Consider the following 16,574-nt stretch of genomic DNA (forward strand, 5'->3'; position numbering starts at 1 on the left):
AAACACATTTGTTAAGTACCAATTATGGTTCAGATTTTACACAAGATGTTGCAGATATGACAAAGAATAAAAAAATCCTGCCTTAGTGAGCTCAGAATCTAGTGAAGAAAATGAAATATAAATAATATTAATACAAAGTTATAACTACAGCAGCATGTTTAAAAACACAACTTAAAACAACAAATAGTTTTATCCGAAGCTGGATCTTTAAGGTTCTTCACAGAAAAACAGAGTAAGGCCCACAGAGGTTTAAAATGCTTCCTTCCTGGAAGTGAAATCTCAGGGCTATGAACGTTTAAAGCAGGATAGATTAGTCTACCTTGGGTATTCGGGAGATGGACTGTCTATGAGGAGAAGGAATTACACAGACGAAAAAATGAAGTCTCAGTGAAGAGAAGGGTAACAAAGGCTTAAAGGTGGGAAGATGATTTTATATCTATCTCAAGGCCATGCTGTAAAATATGCTATGAATCTTCTTCCTTTAGCGAGTATGAGCAGTAAAGCGTTACCATGGTGTTTTTTGTAGATAAATGGGATACTTTTCAGAATGATTGTCATTTGCATATTCCAAGTCACTATTACCACCCAAATGTGTAGAGTTGTTGAGGCCAAGATCCCAGGTTAAGACAAACAGCTCCATTTTGTCCTGCAGTCATAGGTAGTGCCACTAACACTGCCCAAGAGCCTCAGTAGTCCCTGGTCACAGAAAATCCCATGAAGAGATGTAGCCAACATCCTCCCTGATAAATAAAATTAACCTCCTTAATCATGTGGATGGGGTGAGCGGAGGGCAGTACCATACTCACATAAGGATATCACCTTTAACCCTAGGCTATGATACCTGCCAGTAGTGACACTCTATAGCTCAATTTACTTATCTTTAGCCTTCTGCAGTGGCAAAAAAGTTATAGCCATTTATTTAATTCAGCAGGAGATTGTTGAGTAAATGCATTGTCTATTGTCATTAGGATTTGGTCTTGCACATAAATACACGTTGTACAAGGTTGCTTCTCCAAGCTACTTACGACAGAGTACAGTAAGTTAAAATAGTTTTCTCTCCTATCTACTTTAAGTATCATTACTTTTTGACTGTCCCTCATGGAATTATAGAACTTTTAATCAAGAAAATATTTTAGTACAATATTTTTCAAAATGGTTGGAGAGCACCTATCTCAGGCATCCTGTTGTTATGATCTAGATTTTAGGGTCATTGTTTGGTCTGACTGAATTAACCTGTGAAGATGGGGCCCAGAAACCTACATACTGAATAAGCTTCCCGGGTGATCTTATGTAAATCAAAATTTGACAACATTACTTTCAATGATAGTTTAACTCCATCATTTCACAAACCAGTAATATGCAGTTCAAAAAGGGAATGTGACTTGTCGAGGGTTACAAAGCAAATTACTCACTGACCTCAGACTTCCCCAAGCCTCTGAGATCTCAGTCCAGAGTTTTTTCTAGCAATACAGTGGTTTCCTCCTATCATATGTCTGTTGTGCAAAATGTTCAGAAGAAATGCTTTTAATGATCAACTATCAGTACATGAACTCTTTTAAAATTATCAAGGACACTTTTTAGAGTGATCATTTAGAATACACCTATGGCAATAGTTTAACATTCCAGAGAACTGTCTGAGAATGTAGTGTCAGCATGGAATCTTTGTACACAGAAAATACTAAGGAAATGTAACTGACAAAGTTTGTCATGTGGTCTCAATATAGACCTGTCATTTGTGCTTAAACTTTGTACAGGGAAGATGGAGTTGTAGAAAATGATGCTGAGAAACCAAATACCATAAATTAACTAGCCTATTCGTAAGACTGAGACTCTTGTCCACTTTGTATGCTTTCTTCCTTATAATCACTGGGTCTGGTGCCTTTGTTCATCTGAGTTATAGCTGGTTTAGTGAAAGTGATGCGAACATTCGCGACCCTGCCCACAGGAATGCCTGCAGAGTTCAGTGTTTAATTGCGTTGAAAATCGATGAAAATGACTTTCGTTTTGAGTGTTATGGCTTAAATGATAGCTATCAGTTAAAATGGGCAATGTTTTGAAAACCCAAATAACAGTTTTTCTATAGGCTCTAAAAAAAGTCAAGACCCAGTGTTTGAAAACTCTTAAAATGATTTTACTTCTGAACAAATGTAAACCGGGTACCAAAAAATTGGAGCTTTTATCCATGTTTACATGTAATGGAGTTTTCTGGAAAAAAAAAATCACCTCACAGGTAGATTGTTTAATTTTTAAGAAAGTGTCTCTACAGAATAATGATTCCTGACCAGGTGGCTTCAGTTTTAAGTAAGACTTTCTTTTTTTCTTAAAATGACAGAAGTTTTGAACCTGCGAAGAGTCGGCTTTTATTGGTACTGCCAGGTTTTGTAACCCTGTCCATGTATTCTACAAGTCATCTGATCTGATAAAGCACTCTCACAGATTCCAAAATGAATACACAGAGATTTGGGATGTATTGTTTTGTAAATTAAACTTTTGTATTTTAAATTCTTGGACTTAACCTTTGTCAATCTTTCAACTTTATATTGAGATGGGAGAGAAGGAAAAAAAATCACTTTGCCTCAATTGAAATATTCCCCACATGTGCTAATTATCTCAGCTAATAGTTGGAAAGGGGCTTCTGTAACCATTAAAAATTCCGACTAATGGGTCCAGGTTTTGTGGAGGGACTTCTAAGCAACATCTCTTTTGATAAAATACCCATCTCACTGGGGAGAAGTGGGGATGATTAATGGGTATAAAAATATAGTTACAATGAATAAGATCTAGTATTTAATAGTACAGCAGCGTCACTACAGTCAACAGTAATTTATTGTACATTTTAAAATAATTAAAAGAATATAAGTGGAGTGTTTGTAATTCAAGTAAGTGATAAACGTTTCAGGTGATAGATACCCCATGTACGTTGATATGATCATTACACATTGTATGCCTGTAACAGAGTTTCTCATGTACTCCATATAAATACATACACCTGCTATGTACCCATGAAAATTAAAAATTAAAAAATTCCACTCCATTGTCTTTGATTTCCTGCTGTGTGTACTTTAGGGCCCCCTATTTTATGGGCTCTTACTCAGTTTCTAATTTCATATCATTAATATAATCTAAAATGTGAGATAATCACCAAGTGCCCATGCCTTGATGATTACTCTCTTTATGTCACTTTCATTTTTGAAATAAAGAAGGTTCAAACACAGCTAAAGCCCCTTTTATTATCTGCAAAAAAAAAACACTATGTAGGATTCAATGATTTGCAAATTCTTTTCCCAATTCAACATCATGTGGTTAGGCCTAGGGCACATTTAAATCTGTCTTATCTGTCTTTTTTGGTATGTATTTGTAAAAGGGAGATAGTTAATATTTTGTTGTGTTAGAAAAGAACTGCGTCCCCACATTCTCAAGTGAGGAGATAGTAGATTTCAAGTTAGAACATATTGTAATAAAAAGACTATTGTAAAAGCCCTTTTTATAATAAGCACCACTAAATGTAATGCATTAGGTCGTATATTTGTATCTTTGTTTTTAATATCCGTATATGAACAGTGTGTAAAAAGTATATAAGTGTTCTCATTTGCAATCTCATTTTGATTACCATTTTATTTCTAAGAGAGAAGCTCAGAAATATAGGTAAAATCAAACCATACACTGTTACTATGGTTATCGTCTATTTAATGGAAGCATTTGAAGAATATTTATCCTTGACATTTTCAAATGAAGTTCAGTGAATTGTGCGCAGGGGAATACAAATGGATGCATTCATCCTTACTTGAGACAAAGAATCTGGCTTTGTTAAACACTCTTAAAACTTTACATTCTCAGCCAGGCATTAAAATCTAGTTTTATGATTCAAAAATAATTAATAATTTAAAAATATGATTAAAAATATTTTAGGCCAAAATATGACATTCATCATCAAAACAAATTTAAGACATTAGAAATATACCTAATGTTTTCATTTTTTCAAAAAGTATTGGTAAATGAAGAAGTTAGATCATGAATGGTAGCATTAGGTTAGAGTTTTAATTTGTTATGAAATATGAAGGTTATTTATCTCTTCCTCTACCATTTTCTTAAGAAATCATATTAGAAGCATATGAGCAGGTTATCCTTTGCACAGTGCTCTAGATTGTTGTATAGATAAGTTGAGGACACTTCCATTTTTCACTTTCCTTTATTAGGATATCATCCTTTGGGTACTTTCCAGTCTACCAGTGAATGACAAACACTGCTATATCGAGAGTGTGAGAAATTGAATACCATACAAGTTGTCAGACATCTAAGACAGAAGATCCCTGCAAGCAGTGAGGAGAGATTGGATACATTCATTGGAATTACAGTCGTGACAAGCAATAGGGCTACCACTGAAGACAACCTTTGTCTTCTTGTTAGTGAAGTGAGTGTTCCTAACTCAACGTTATAAAAACTCTAATGAGATGCATTCTGAGTTACTCTCCTTGTAGGTTTATTGCTTATGCAGGTGTATAAAATGTTGACAGATGAAACTACTCTAAGGAATCCAAACATATATTCTTTGAATGGGTTATATTAATACCATAGCTTTCTATTAAAGAGCCCAGAAACTGCAGTGTGGCAAAAAGTCACATCCAATAGATAACTTACTGAATGATGTTTAAAATGTTCTTTATGTAACAAACCTGCACATTGTGCACATGTACCCGAGAACTTAAAGTATAATAATAATAATAAAATGTTCTTTTAAAGAAACAAAAAAGGAGGGAAGAGAATGGAGGTTGTGATGTGATAAGAAGGCAAGGAAGAGCTGGAAGCAAACACCAACAACAGATAAACAACATGATTCAAAATCAAAGGGTTTAAAGACACCAGAGGTAACATTTTTCTTCTAAGCCACTGTTGCTTCTGCTGGTTGTATGGCTAATTGATATGGTTTGTTGATTGGTTGGTTGGTTTTAGCCAAGTTTATTAATGGGAAGAATTCTAAAATAGTTTTGCAACCTTGAAGAACCAGTTAAACAGATAATTATTTTTAAGCTGTAAATTGAGATGTTATATTCTTTTGGCATTTAAGCATGCTACGTTTGGGCCATTCAAACAAAGCAAAATGATATTTTTAAAAGTTAGGTTTATTGAGGTATAATTTACATCAAATGAAATTCACCCTTTTAAGCTGTACAATTTTATGAGCTTTAAAAAATGTGCAATCTACTCATCTGACAAAGGGCTAATATCCAGAACCTACAAAGAACTCAAACAAATTTATGAGAAAAAAAAAACCCCATCAAAAAGTGGGCAAAGGATATGAACAGACATTTCTCAAAAGAAGACATGCATACAGCCAACAGGCACATGAAAAAATGCTCGTCATCACTGGCCATCAGAGAAATGCAAATCAAAACCACAACGAGATACCATCTCACACCAGTTAGAATGGCGATCATTAAAAAGTCAGGAAACAACAGGTGCTGGAGAGGATGTGGAGAAATAGGAACACTTTTACACTGTTGGTGGGATTGTAAACTGCTTCAACCATTGTGGAAAACAATATGGCAATTCCTCAAGGATCTAGAACTAGAAATACCATATGACCCAGCCATCCCATTACTGGGTATATACCCAAAGGATTATAAATCATGCTGCATGCACACGTATGTTTATTGTGGCACTATTCACAATAGCAAAGACTTGGAATCAACCCAAATGTCCATATATATATATATATAAAATCACTAATCCTTATGCAAGGATAATCACCACTCACTGATTTTAAACATTTCTGTTCAGGTTTCTCTTTATGCATATACTGTTTCTGATACACATGCACACACATACACATACACACATCATTCTTAAACCTTCTACCATATCTATATATAATGTAGTTTTTCAGATAACATTGTATTAAATTATTTCTCACGTCATTACTGTCTTTGTGAGCCTAATTTTAAGGCCTGCAAATGGCACATCATATGTCAGTTATTTAGCCATTCTGATATTTTTAGATATCTTGCAATTGTTTCCAATGTCTTACTATCATAATGGAACAGTGGACATCTTCAGACATAATGCATCAAAGAAATAGAGACTTTAGGTGTCAAATGGTCACAGATACTTTTAGTTTGAGTATAAAAGAGGGGAATCTGATGTGGATAGATGTGATAAAGGCAAAAGAAAGAGTACATTACCAGAAAAATCGGTCTGATAAGATAGATGCATTATAATAGAAGCAATATTATAGTACAAAACACAGACTCAAAAACTGCACAAACAAGCAAACAAACAGAAGAGTATACAGAAATAAATTTCCTTCACTGAATTAGGCATTAAGCATTTGACTTATTATCTCATTTAACTCTTGCAAAAATCTTACGAGGTCATGTGGTAGGCACAATACCCTCCAACAAAATGTCCTCACACCATCCTCCAGAACCTGTCAATATGATAACGTTACATGACCAAAGGAGTTTTGAAAATATAATTAAAGTTAGAGACCTTCAAATAGGGAGAGTACCATGGATTGTGCAGGTGAGCCCACTGTAAGCAACATTAGTCCTTAAAAGCAGAGAACTTTCACTGGCTGGAATGGGTTATGTCAGAAGGAGAGGTCAGAGGGATCCTAAGTATGAGAAGGACTCAATACATTTTTGCTGGATTTGAGGGTGGAGGGGCAAGGCGACAAGGAATACAGTTGGTGTTAAGGATCTGAGAGAAACTCCAGGCTGATAGTAAAAAAGAAAGCGAGAACTTCAGTCATACAACCACAAGAAACTGAATTCTCTCAATGACCTGAAGGAACTTACAAATAGATTCTTGCCCACGGTCTTCATATAAAAGTCCGGGTCACTGCTGCCTCGAATTTGGCTTTCCGAGACCCAAAGCAGAGAAACGAACTGAGCCCACATGAACTTCTGACTTGCAGAACTGTGGGAAATCAATCTGTGTTGTTTTAATATGCTACATGTGGCTATTTGTTATGGCAGCAATGGAAAACTAATACAGTGAGGCCCTATTATTATCTCTACCTAATTAAAACTGCAAATTTGTAGCAGTGCAGTAACTTACTCAAGGTCACTTTGTGGTCCAGTCAGAATTTAATTCCAAGTCAAACCAACTTTGGGGACAATTTTAGTATGTGTCATTTTTCATACAATCATTTCTTTTGTTGTTTTGAAGATGCATATGGTGTTCTTTGAATGACTTCTAAGGTTTTCACATTTCTTTTGTATCAACAGTTTTTAAGGATTTATTAAAATAATACTCTTTATATCTCTAATATTGTTCCAGGATTGATTATTTTATTGGTTATTTTCAAGAAACAGTCTTCAATTATTTTAATCAGCTCTACTGATTTTCTGTATTATATTTATTAATTTCCTCTACTTTTAAGATTGTTTTTTAGACCTATTTTCTACATTGTCTAGTTGAAACTTTAGTTGATTTAATTTGTTCTCATTTTCCAATAGTAGCATTTAGTGCTAGGTAAGAAACTTCAGGTACTACTTTGGCCATATTTCCCCTTTTCTGAAATAATTATCCTATTATTATTTATTTCTATTACTTAAGATATTTTTTGTTTCTCCTTCAACCAGAGGTATTTAGAAGTACATGTGCATGTGTGTAACTACATATGTTGTGGAATTGTTTATCTGACCCTTAATTTTCAAATATATTGATTTCTATTGACTGTTTTTATGATGTTATTTTATAATTACATTTAATTGTAATCAGTAAGTATAGTCTATATGACACTGGCTTTTTGAAATTGGTAGAGAGGTACTTATGGCCTAACACATGGTCACTTTTGGTCACTCACGTTTGTTTAAAACAAATCTGTAGACTCTTAAGAGGACAAAATTATTGTTATCTCTATGTTTAATATTATAAATGAGTTATTCAGTTTCTCTGTATATTTCCTCATTACTTGATTTGTTGTTTTCTGAGAATGGTGCATTAAATTCCCCAATGATTTTTTTTTTCTAATTTCTCATGTTGTATTTCTATTAGCCTTTGCTATATTTATTTCAAAGCGATGATGTAATGTGGATGAAGATTTATGATTCCCATCTTATTTGTGGGTTTAAAATATTCAATTTGACATAGTTTATATAAATGATTTTACCTTGAAATTTTTCGCCTAAAATTAATATCACAACACTTGCTTTATATGTGCTATAAAAATAATAGTATAATTTTAATTATACCTATATAGGTGCCTCTATATTTTATTAACAATTTAATATTAAATTATTTTGATATTAATAGACTGAGACATAGTCTTTTCAACTTTTCTGTGTTTTCTTATGTTGATTTCAATTTGCTTCATATTCCCCTTTCAAAGTATTTACTTAGTTTCATGTTTTTAATGAAATTTTTCATTTACCTTGAGGCTTGGACATTATATTTACGTTTATATTATTCAAGTGTTGTCCTTAAACTTTAATACACACATTTAAATATATTTTTCTAAGCTATATATTTAATTTGTATCTATTTCCTCTCTCTTAAAGTACTAATTTCCTCACATTTGGTGATACTTTATTGTGTGCTTAAACTTTGTATTGAGAATCTATAATAGCTTGTCTTTACATTCTTTCCCTTTTAACTACTACTGACCTCAAGTGATTATTGTGGAAGGGCATGCTGTGTTAGAGAGCTAATTTCCAGACTCCACCCTGTCCTTCTGGTTATTGCTAGTCTTCCTACTTTTTAACTTATTTACTGTTCCATTCTCAGGCTATACATCTTTGTTGCTTACTCCATGACCGAAAGGGAGAGAAGTAGGAAAGTAGAGAAAGAGCCACCTGTCTTGCTGCTTCTATTATGGTACCCTAAAAATTCACAGTTAGTTCATTAGGAACCCCCTCCTCCACTTCACAATCTAGGACACCCCTGTGGTCTTTCCTACTCCTTTTCTATCGTTGTAACAGATTATTCTCATTTTGAGCTGTGGTTTCCTTTTCAATTGAATCTTATCTGCCTTTAGTACATCTGGTATTCCTCACTCCACAAAAGATGAAACTGAGACACAGAAAATTAAGTATCTTATTCAATGTCACACAGATAGTGAGTGAGTGGCAGAACTGGGTTTTGAATCTAGGCAGTCGGCTCCAGAATCCATACTTTTAACCATTGAACCATAGAACTTTCCCTTTCTGCCTATAACCTCTTTCCATTAAATCTCTCATTTTTAAAATGTGCTATTCCCTTAAAAAACAGTATTAATTTTCATTAAAATAAAGATAAAATCATAGTAAAACAGCTAGAGATGAATACTTAATTCTTGTCTCTCCAGGGTGTCACTATCTATTCATAGAAATATTTTTGACTCATTGCTACTACTGTACATTTTTACCTTAGCTTTTTTCCTTCTTATAAGCCATAATAAAGAAGAAAAGCTTCCTTTTAATTAGCTATGTATATAACAAGAGCAGCATATTTGGTCATTTGGTGGTTTTAGAAATGAAAATAAAGTTGTTCCAATGAATATATAATCCATTAACTATGAATAAAACTAAAGCCAAATGCATCCAAAGAAAGAAAAGGGGTTGGTTTCTAAATGAAATATTTGTGGATAGTAAAGCATATATGTTTAAAAAGGGTTAGATATAAAAAAAATTTAGTTTGATTCTCATGATCAATTTTTCTCCCACTGAGTCTTCCTCTCACAGATATATCAGAAGTGTTCATGGCTAAAGAGAGATGTTGGAAAGCAAATGAATCCTCATAGGTGTCTCACTTCAAAACTTTTAAAAATACTTGCAAAATCACCAAGAAGTTGGTTTACTTTGGGCCTTTATTTCTATGTGCTTCCCATACAACTCAGGATATATCCCCAGCTTCTCTTCCAAAACAGTAAGACATTGAAGGCTCATATTTTTCTTCTGTGCATTATGATCCAAGTGTGTTCATAAAATAAGATATAGTAAGGCCATTCTATGAAGTATTACAGTAAAATAAAAATGCCAGTGTTGAACCTGATTTTCTCTATAAGTCTCTGACCCCATTAGCTATATCCTTTCAACTCTGGAGCAGGGATTGCATTTTTGCTCAATGCTGTCACTATGGGAGATGCTCAAAAAATATTCTCCAATTCTTCACATTTTATGGAGGGTTCTTCCTTGAGTATGACAGCCAATCCACAACTTCTAACATGAAGTGATTGGGAAGCCCAGAGATATTGACTAATTCTTACAATAGGGACACAGCTTTGCAGCAATCCTATTCTAGTCCTTTTCTTGACAGTCTTGATGGAGGCAAGAGGGGTGATATTGGCCTGTAACTTATTGCCTTAACACTACCAGCCTTTTTTGTTGTGATTTTGACTACCTTCAATTAAGTCATGTAACCACTTATTCAGGTTTTCTTTGTTCTCAAGTGGAACAACTATTTCAGGAGCCTAAAGGGCTTTTGGAGAGCTAGAAATTCAGAAGTCGAGCAGAATCCAAGTGTCTTTAGGACTATTTCCTTAGCACTGTGAATTTTATATCTTCGTTTTTAACAATACAAGAAAATTAAATTGATGGATAAGTTATAAATAATAGTAAACAAGAGACTAAAATAAACATGTAGGACAAATCAACTGTAGTCAAGATTTGGTTAAGCTGACCAAGACCTTCTTTTATGCAAAATATTAGGAAAATTATCCTGTGAGATAGGATTAAAAGGTGAGCTCTTTGGTCAGTGGAGTTTAATTGTCTAGGCTAGGCTGAGTGTCTTTCTATTCAAATTTGAGGCCAAAGGAGAAAGTGCTCTATTATGTAGGGTGAAAGCAGCAAGCGATTGGGCAAAGACTGTTATCCAGCTAACGATGGTGCTCCTCAAACCTTGTGTGTGTGTTTTTTTTAATTATACTTTAAGTTCTAGGGTACATGTGCACAATGTGCAGATTTGTTACATATGTATACGTGTGCCATGTTGGTGTGCTGCACCCATTAACTCGTCATTTACATTAGGTATATCTCCTAATGCTATCCCTCTCCCCCCCACCGCACAATAGGACCTGGTGTGTGATATTCCCCTTCCTGTGTCCAAGTGATCTCATTGTTCAATTCCCACCCATGAGTGAGAACATGTTTGCAGATGACATGATTGTATATTTAGAAAACCCCATTTTCTCAGCCAAAATCTCCTTAAGCTGATAAGCAACTTCAGCAAAGTCTCAGGATACAAAATCAATATGCAAAAATCACAAACATTCTTATGCACCAGTAACAGACAAACAGAGAGCGAAATCGTGAATGAACTCCCATTTACAATAGCCTCAAAGAGAACAAGCCTTGTGTTTTTAATGTGAACCTCTCTTCCTATTTCAGATTGAATACGACTGTCTCCAGACTCCCGTTTCATCAAGTTTGTCTGATTTGTTTCCTCAAGGATAGCATTAGGAGAAATATCTAATGTAAATGATGAGTTGATGGGTGCAGCACAACAACATGGTACATGTGTACCTATGTATCAAACCTGCATGTCATGCACATGTGCCCTAGAACTTAAAGTATAAAAAAAAAAAATCCACTCCTAGGGGTAGATCTAGTCGTTTTGGACCATATTCCATGTACCCTAACCATGCCACTTCTGATGTCTTCTACTCCACCTACCTCTTTTTTCTGGCTCTCCAAATATTCTTCAGGTCTTACTCACAGAGCTAATATCTGTAGCTCTGACCTACGCATTGTTTTTTAATTCAGAGTAATTTGTCTCCACAAATTGAATTTTGACTTTTGATCTCAAATCCTGCACACTGCTAAATCCAAGTTACATACCAATCTATCCTTACCCAATTGTTAGTCCAAGACATAAGTATGCATTACCCAAGTTCTCCCTCTGCCACCCTTTTGCTTGCCATATCTCATGTCTGTTGATAAACCTGCACTGACTTTGGATAATTTTTTGTTGTTATTCCTAATCCTTTTCTCTTATGACAAATAACATTATTTTATGGTAAATGAAAAGAGCCCTCAAAATACTTACCTGCCTGAACGGTAATTAATTGATAATATACACTTTAAAGTATTTTAAAACATAGGAAGATGAGAATATGTAGGATATTAAGATAATGTCAAATAAAAAAGGTTTTGATGTTTAAGTCATTTACATTGCTTTTCCTTTTTTATAGACATTATGGAACATGTACTTGAAATATTTTTCTCCTATATATGATAATCAAAATGTTTTAAATCTAGACTCATAATTTGAAAAACACTTCATGGCCACTTATTCACTTAAGACTTGTTGGATCGTGCTTATTGTCATCTTCATTCTTTCTCTCTGTGTAATGTTTAAATGTGTTTTATACTATTAAACAAGTGAAGGATTGTGTGCTTATTTTGCAATTTGTGAAATAGCTTTGTACAATTTTTGGTGTCACTAGTGGAGGGATGTATTAAGTGGATTTGAACTTTGCTTTTGTGTGGTATAATAACCTATAGTTTGAACCAAATATCTAATAATTTCTCCAGTTTGCACAATAGAACAAATATTTTATAAATTCCGTTTAATAATTTCAGACTTGGAACAGATAAATCTGGGTTAAATAAGCTAGTGTATAAATCATGTTTTCTCCATTATAGAACTAAAATAAACTGAAACCAAAACTAAAATTTTACATCCATTTTCATTTTAACCTACAATTCCATCAAATAGACAAGACAGACATTCACGTGAGGCTCAAATTAAGTGAATTATCCAAAGTCTCATTCTTTCTATGTAATAATCTCAGTGACTTAAACCCAGGGTTTTATTTTAAACCTCCAGATCCATTGTTTATTATCATTGTTTTGTTTATTGTGTTTTTTGTTTGCCTACAACATCTATACCCTCATTATTATTATTTTAAAGTCTCTTGTAATAAAAGTTGAAATATTCTATCTGCCCATCATCAAGAGTAATACTTTAATACCAGTGTTCACAGAAATAATTACATACATGTTCACAAAACAAAACTTGAGTAAAGACCGTTTTTTTCCTTCTGTTTAGGGCATAATTAGAACAATATGTTTATGCTAAATTATAGCATCATAATTTTAATATTTTATTAGCAAACAACGAAGCATATTAATGTAAGTACTAGGGATTTTTTTTAATTATACTGAATTTAGCTGATGATGTATAAGCTGTCTCCACATCTAAAAACTATAGAATATAGTCCCATTTATCTGATGATGAATTTTCATGCCTGATTGGTCAAACTGCACGGTTTAATCTGTATTAGGAAGACAGATGACACCAGTATCCAAAGGGCTATGTCAAAGAAATGACTTCAGACTAATTATTTCATGTGCCTTAACTATTGTGCTGCTTATAAGGCAAATGAGGTTTAGTGGGAGGATGTTACATATTATATCATATAAGTAGTCTTATAAATGAAATATGTTATTTAAATCAACTATTCATTATTATTTTTTGTTTTTGAGATGGAATTTGGTTCTTGTTGCCCAGGCTGGAGTGCAATGGCACGATCTCTGCTTACCGCAACCTTTGCCTCCTAGTTTCAAGCGATTCTCCTGCCTCCACCTCCCAAGTAGCTGGGATTACAGGCATGTGCTACCACACCTGGCTCATTTTGTATTTTTAGTAGAGACAGGGTTTCTCTATGTTGGTCAGGCTGGTCTCAAACTCCTGACATCAGGTGATCCACCTGCCTCAGCCTCCCAAAGTGCTGGGAACACAGGCATGAACCACTGCGCCCGGCCAATTATTCATTATTGAATCATAAGTGAATGGTGAGTAGAAAGTCTCTAAGAAACAACAGAATGCTCCCTAAGAGGGACACGTTGTCACTCATTTTCTAATCATGTATTTGTAGAGATTTGGTTCACTTCTCTATAGAATTTTCTGACTTAGTTTTCCTCAGAAAAAGGCATATCACAGGTCAGATAATTTTATGAGAAGTAACTGAAGACCATTTAGATCATAATTATGAATCCAAATGACACCATAAATATGCAGAATGGAAAATGGTACATTGCTTTGGAGGAAACAAATTTACAAGCACCTGTAATTCCTGTTTCTATGTAATTGTCCATTTTATGATACTACTCTATACTTATTATTAAGTCATATCACATTTTGTAAAGTCTGACAAGCTGAAGAATGGTCTCGTATAATTTAGCTGTTTTGTATTTTATAGTAGTTGATTCTCAAGCCAATAAATATCAAGTTCAATTGCATATTAAGCATGTCATATTTTCCATTTTCAAATAAGANTTTATGAGAAGTAACTGAAGACCATTTAGATCATAATTATGAATCCAAATGACACCATAAATATGCAGAATGGAAAATGGTACATTGCTTTGGAGGAAACAAATTTACAAGCACCTGTAATTCCTGTTTCTATGTAATTGTCCATTTTATGATACTACTCTATACTTATTATTAAGTCATATCACATTTTTGTAAAGTCTGACAAGCTGAAGAATGGTCTCGTATAATTTAGCTGTTTTTGTATTTTATAGTAGTTGATTCTCAAGCCAATAAATATCAAGTTCAATTGCATATTAAGCATGTCATATTTTCCATTTTTCAAATAAGATGTTGCAGAAGACACTTTGACAATTTGAAATAGGCTAGCAGTTGTGAATAATCTCATCTTAAATGTTCAATATAGTTTGTACCTAATTTAAACCTGTTAGAAACTATAAGTTGAATAATGTCATGAATTTGCTATTATTGTTATTCTTATATATAAGGATATAAAAATTATTGCAATATAGTGAATAATTTTAAGGTGCATAAGTATATGTGTTTGTGTGTGCACGTGTGTATGTACATATAAAACTGGCAAGATATATTGAACAAGGTAAAACAAGTGAAAATAAATGGCTTCTCTGGGTATTACAGTAGGCAGGATTCTAAGACGGCCCCTAAGATTTCTGGCACCTCGTATATACACGCTTTTTCCCAGTTATTCAGTTAAACACTAACTTGGGTGTTGTTATAAAGAGATTTTGCAGATGTAATTAAAGTCCCTAATCAGTTGACCTTAAGATAGAAAATATGTGTGGGCCTTGCTTCATCAGATGAGACTTTAAATCTGGATCTAGAAGTCAAGAGATAGAAGTCAGAGACTCAATAGATGGATTCCACCTAAAAGACGTCTATATTTCAAGCTTGGAGATGGAGGTAAAGAATATAGGTGGCTTCTAGGAGCTGAGAGTGGTCCCTAGTCACCAGCCAGCAAAAACACAGGGACTTCAGTCCTGCCACTACTAAATTCTGACAAAACCTGAGTGAATTTCAAAGAGAATCCAAAGTCACAAATAGGATTACTACCCCAGAGCACACCTTGGTTCTAACCTTAGTGAAACCCTAAGCATAATACCCAACTAAGCCATCTTTGGACTCCTGACCCAGAGGAACCATGAGATGATAAACTTGTGTTCCTTTAAGCTAATAAGTTTGTGTTAATTTGCTACACAGAAATAGAAACAGAAAGTTAGTTTGTTTTAAATTATATTTTGAGATGGGGTATCACTAGCCCATACCGGCCTCAAACTCCTGGGCTCAAGTGATCCTCCAGCCTCATATAGCTTATATTTTATCTGCATATATTAACCCAGGTCCTCTCAAAAGAGCAGTGGCCATAATTGGTCTTGACTCTTGAGTAAAGATCAAAGTCTTTAGTGTTTGAAAACTCGTACATTTCCCTCCAAATCACTTCTTCAGTCTTACCTTCAACTATAAGCTTTTATTCACCCTCTTCTCTGAGCATGCTCTTCTCTGCATATATTTTCCTATCAATGGTTTCACTGTATCCTCTACCTAGAAGGCCTTCCAACATTCCTTCAGTATCTCCTAGTACAAATATTAACCATCATTCAAGGTTCAATTCAAATGCCACATCTTTCATAAAACTGTCTTTAATCCATTGCATCTATTATAAATTGTCCCTCTTTTGTACCTGCAGAGATGTAGCCTAATCCTGTCATGAGCTTTTCATGTTTTTTATTGTATTCTACTTAGGTAGACATTTGCTCTTCTTTACAAGGATGAGGAATCACTGTAGCACCTATACTGCCTTGTATATAGAAGGTGATTTAGTATTGGATGCATAGGTGGATTGATGGATGGACAGATAAATGAGATAGTGAAATCTAAGAGTTGGCCTTTATCATTCTAATAATCCAGCTAGTCCACCTTCTCTCACTCCTTTGTATCTGATTCTTTTCCTTTTGAGGTTACTTAGTATGTCACTAAGTAAACATTCTGACTCTTCTCTCACTAGCCCTGACTGTCCCACTGCTTTTCTCTATTTTTCAGAAACCTATGAGCAGTAAACTTGAAAACACATTGCATGAGAAATTATGATGATCTCGTGTTAACTATTCTTATTTAGCCTGGGGAAATTACTTGATGTGTGGGGCATAACTGTATGCTTATTCAATCAGTCTCACTTAATTCTGAAAGAACTTTCAAAAATATTTACCCCTTACTGATAGCTAGCTAGCTAGCTAGATATACATGTATGTACTCTACACATTTTAAAATCCTTTTAATTCTTTTGTTTCTTAAATGTCTACATTATACAAAGTAAAAGTCAAAGTCCTTGGTGACTAAGCAAACAAGAGAATGAAGTTATT

The sequence above is a fragment of the Rhinopithecus bieti genome, unplaced genomic scaffold (assembly GCF_001698545.2).
Source record: "Rhinopithecus bieti isolate Rb0 unplaced genomic scaffold, ASM169854v2 scaffold_28580, whole genome shotgun sequence".
Lineage (NCBI taxonomy): Eukaryota > Metazoa > Chordata > Mammalia > Primates > Cercopithecidae > Rhinopithecus > Rhinopithecus bieti.